This window comes from Pimephales promelas, chromosome 2 (genome assembly GCF_988280905.1).
Source record: "Pimephales promelas chromosome 2, fPimPro1.hap1.1, whole genome shotgun sequence".
Taxonomy (NCBI): Eukaryota; Metazoa; Chordata; class Actinopteri; order Cypriniformes; family Leuciscidae; genus Pimephales; species Pimephales promelas.
The window spans coordinates 52,586,286-52,591,285 of NC_142770.1; positions in this window are offsets into that span (position 1 = coordinate 52,586,286).

A 5,000-nucleotide genomic window follows, 5' to 3' on the forward strand; every position below is an offset into this window, starting at 1 on the left:
TCTGATCGCTGGTAGGGGTCCTCTGTGTTTGCCACCACCACGCTTCCCCCTCTCTCATACATCCCCGAAGGCCCGTTTTAGGACCGTCTTCGCTCCAGGCGGAGCTCCAGGGGTGGCGGGCAAATCTGAATCTGGCCCAGGACGGGCCACCCTCCCTGGGCTGGCCAGGGAGGTCTGAGGGCATGGAGCTTTGGAACCACACCACGTTATTGGACTCTGTCTATTTTTTCCCCCAAACTTTGGCACCAGAGCCGGACCACCACACCATGTGCGCTGGGCTCGTGCCCAGGAAAAGATGCACCCTGCCTGGGGTGCACTTTTCAGAAAACCAGCCTGTCTTTTCCTGGAGGTCTCGTAACTTCCAGAGCTCCAGCGCGGCGTAATCTGGATTTTTACATGCCCACCCAGAGTGACTCTGAGTGGGACTCACGACGGTCTGATCGCTGGTAGGGGGTCCTCTGTGTTTGCCACCACCACGCTTCCCCTCTCTCATACATCCCCGAAGGCCCGTTTTAGGACCGTCTTCGCTCCAGGCGGAGCTCCAGGGGTGGCGGGCGAATCTGAATCTGGCCCAGGACGGGCCACCCTCCCTGGGCTGGCCAGGGAGGTCTGAGGGCATGGAGGTTTGGAGCCACCGCACATTTTTTGTACTCTGTCGTTTTTCGAGATCTGGGCTTCAGAGTCGAGCCCAGGCTCCGTTTCAAGGTGGGCATTGGGCTTCGTTCTTGCCCAGGAGACCCGCACCCTGCCTGGGATGCACTTTTCAGAGAAACCGGGCCGCCTTTTCCTGGAGGTTCTCGTGTTTTTCAGAGCTCCACCACAGCAGAGATTGAATCCTCTTCCCCAGCCAGAGTGCACCCTCTCTGGCTTGGGTGAGTGCCTTGAGTGCCCTGGAGGTCCGAACCAACAGCACGTTTATGGACTTTGTCTATTTTTCCAAATTCGACTCCAGAGTCAAGCCGGCCAAGGGGCTCTCTGAAGGCCCCTCTCCCTCCCTCATCCTCTACAAGAGCCCCATGGTCCGTTTTAGGACCGTCTTCGCTCCAGGCGGAGCTCCAGGGGTGGCGGGGGAAATCTGAGTCTGGCCCAGGACGGGCCACCCTCCCTGGGCTGGCCAGGGAGGTCTGAGGGCATGGAGGTTTGGAGCCACCGCACCTTTTTGGACTCTGTCGTTTTTCGAGATCTGGACTTCAGAGTCGAGCCCAGGCTCCGTTTCAAGGTGGGCATCGGGCTTTATTCGTGCCCAGGAGACCCCGCACCCTGCCTGGGATGCACTTTTCAGAGAAATCGGGCCGTCTTTTCCTGGAGGTTTCGCGTTTTTTTTTTTTTTCAGAGCTCCACCACAGCAGAGATTGAATCTGCTTCCCCAGCCAGAGTGCACCCTCTCTGGCTTGGGTGAGTGCCTTGAGTGGCCAGGGCCAACATCACCCACGGGCATCGGGCTTTATTCGTGCCCATGAGACCCGCACCCTGCCTGGGATGCACTTTTCAGAGAAACCGGGCCGTCTTTTCCTGGAGGTTTCGCGTTTTTTTTTTTTCAGAGCTCCACCACAGCAGAGATTGAATCTGTTTCCCCAGCCAGAGTGCACCCTCTCTGGCTTGGGTGAGTGCCTTGAGTGGCCAGGGCCAACATCACCCACGGGCATCGGGCTTTATTCGTGCCCATGAGACCCGCACCCTGCCTGGGATGCACTTTTCAGAGAAACCGGGCCGTCTTTTCCTGGAGGTTTCGCGTTTTTCCAGAGCTCCACCACAGCAGAGATTGAATCTGCTTCCCCAGCCAGAGTGCACCCTCTCTGGCTTGGGTGAGTGCCTTGAGTGGCCAGGGCCAACATCACCCACGGGGCATCGGGCTTTATTCGTGCCCAGGAGACCCGCACCCTGCCTGGGATGCACTTTTCAGAGAAATCGGGCCGTCTTTTCCTGGAGGTTTCGCGTTTTTTCCAGAGCTCCACCACAGCAGAGATTGAATCTGCTTCCCCAGCCAGAGTGCACCCTCTCTGGCTTGGGTGAGTGCCTTGAGTGGCCAGGGCCAACATCACCCACGGGCATCGGGCTTTATTCGTGCCCATGAGACCCGCACCCTGCCTGGGATGCACTTTTCAGAGAAACCGGGCCGTCTTTTCCTGGAGGTTTGGCGTTTTTCCAGAGCTCCACCACAGCAGAGATTGAATCTGCTTCCCCAGCCAGAGTGCACCCTCTCTGGCTTGGGTGAGTGCCTTGAGTGGCCAGGGCCAACATCACCCACGGGGCATCGGGCTTTATTCGTGCCCAGGAGACCCGCACCCTGCCTGGGATGCAGATCGGTTTGTGTGAGTCCTGGTTGTGTGAGCGTTACCCTTCTACATCACCCCCAAGGCCCGTTTTAGGACCGTCTCGGCTCCGGGCGGACAGCCGGGGGGCGGGGGGCGAATCTGCCTCCGGCCCGGGTCGGAGCTCCCTCCCCGGGGCCGTGCGTGGAGACCCGTCGCGCCCGGAGCTCCCGTGCAACCCCACGTTTTGGACTTGGGTTTTGGAGCGAGCGAGCGGGGTCGAACCCCGGGGGCCGAGCCGCCACGGAGTCCCCGAGCCCCGGGGACGAAGCCCCGGGAGCGAGGTCCCTCCGTGGAGGCGCGAGCCCCCAGGGCCCGGCCGCCCGCCCGGGGAGGAGAGCGCACGCTCCCCTACCCCTCAGAACCCACGTGGCTGGTTGCAGCAGACCCTGTGCACCGGAGGTTCCTCCAGGAGCGCGGGGCTGGGTGCTCTAAGCCCAAGTCATACAGGCAACCATGCCTCCCCGGGACTCCCCCTGCGAGCGGCGGCTGTTTGAAGGACGGTAACCCCACCGCACGGGGCTTCAAACGACCGTAGCTCTCCGAAGGCGGCTCCGATCGACGCCAAATTTTTGTCGGCTGGAGAACGGGACGAGACCTTTCGAATGAGACCGCCCCCAGCCCCGTGGGCCCCCGGGGGCCCGAGATACGGGCCCCCAAAGCGCCCCGGAAGCGGAAAAACGCAAATATCTCGCCGAAAACTCGACGTGCCCGGCCGAGGCCGGGCTCATTCGAACCGTCTCGCCGAGCTGAACGCGTCCATATGCGTTTCGTCGTTTTTGGTCGAGTATTCGCGGAGATATCGGCCGAAAACCCTCGGCCGCGCTCTGAAATGGCGCCCGCCGATGACGTCACGATCCCGGGAGAAAATCGCCCGTATCTCCGCGACGCGAAGGCCCAGAGAGCTCAAATTTGGGTGGCGAGGTCCCACGGGGGCCCTCGCTCGAACCAGGGCGGCGGCGGGCCCCGGGGACGCCCCCTACCGGATCGCCGTTCGCCGGGACCCCCGACTTTGAACGGCTATAACTCGGGGACCCGGGCGAGTTGGACCTCGTGGGTGGGCTCTTTCGAAAGGCCCCGTCCGGCACTACGGTCGATTCGAGTTTGGGGAAGATTGGCCCGGGGGTTCGCGAGATATAAGCCAAAAACGCCGCGCCTTTGACCGGGCCTAACTCCCTGACCCCGAGGCCCCCGGGGACGCGGGTGGCCTCTTTGGATAGGGCCCCCCGAGGCCTACGGAAGACCCGAGTTTGAAATTTTTTCGCCCGGCCGTTTTCGAGATATCGGCGAAAAACGGAATCTTCCCGTCCGGTGGGTGGGTGGGTGTGGGTGTGGGTGTCTCCGGGGGGCGGGGGGACTTCCAGGACCCCGGGGGGGCCACCTGGCCGTGCCCGAGGACGGTGCACCTCCCTGGGTGTGCCGTCAGAGCCTCCGGGGCCCCGGAAGTCCCCGCCCACTGCACGTTTTCGGACTTTGAGGGATTTTCGGGCCCCGAATTCGAACGCCCGTAGCTCGGGGACCCGGCGGCCCAGAGACACCGGACTCGGGTCAAGTGTGGCGTCCCGGCGGGCCCCTCGCAAAGAGCCCGCCCCCGAGCTCCGGGGCCCCCGGGTCCCGGAGAAAAGGGGCCCGACGTGTCGGGGGGGCGCCCGGGAAGGAAAGGTCCCAGGGGCCCGGGGCAGGCGGGGTCCGAGAGGGCCCGTGGGGAGCCCCCGACACCCGAAAGGGCGAGCCGCTGGGACCTCCCCTCTCCGAGATACGGGCCGTTTTCTCCGAAAGTCGCCCGCGCGTAACGGGGCCCATCTCGGGACCGGGAGGTCCCAGCGGCTCGCGGCGGCGGGTGCGGGGCCCGCTCTCGGGGACCTTGCTCCTCCCGCCGTCCCGAGCCACGGGGACCTTCCGGTCCCGAGATACGGCCACTTCCTGTCCAGCTTTGACCGGGTGTAACTCGAAAAGTAAGCCGAGTTGGGGCTCCACACTCGGGGGTATTGGGGGCCTCTGGGAGGGCCCCCCACGCCGGGTGTATGGGGCCCCAACTCGGCTTGGTTCCGGAGATATGGCCCTTTAAAGTTTCAACTTTGACCGGCTGTAACTCGAAAAGTGAGCCGAGTTGGGGCTCCACACTCGGGGGTATTGGGGGCCTCTAGGAGGGCCCCCCACGCCGGGTGTATGGGGCCCCAACTCGGCTTGGTTCCGGAGATATGGCCCTTTAAAGTTTCAACTTTGACCGGCTGTAACTCGAAAAGTGAGCCGAGTTGGGGCTCCACACTCGGTGGTATTGGGGGCCTCTAGGAGGGCCCCCCACGCCGGGTGTATGGGGCCCCAACTCGGCTTGGTTCCGGAGATATGGCCCTTTAAAGTTTCAACTTTGACCGGCTGTAACTCGAAAAGTAAGCCGAGTTGGGGCTCCACACTCGGGGGTATTGGGGGCCTCTAGGAGGGCCCCCCACGCCGGGTGTATGGGGCCCCAACTCGGCTTGGTTCCGGAGATATGCCCGTTTGAAGTTGCAACTTCTACCCAGTCTAATAATCCCAAAATAATAATTAAATAAAAAAAAAAAATAATAATAAAAATAAAAATAAGCCGAGTTGGGGCTCCACACTCTGGGCCTGGGGGGCACCACTAGGAGATCCCCCTGTGCCCAGAGCGTGGAGCCCCGAATCGGCTTTCCACACCACTCACACCGG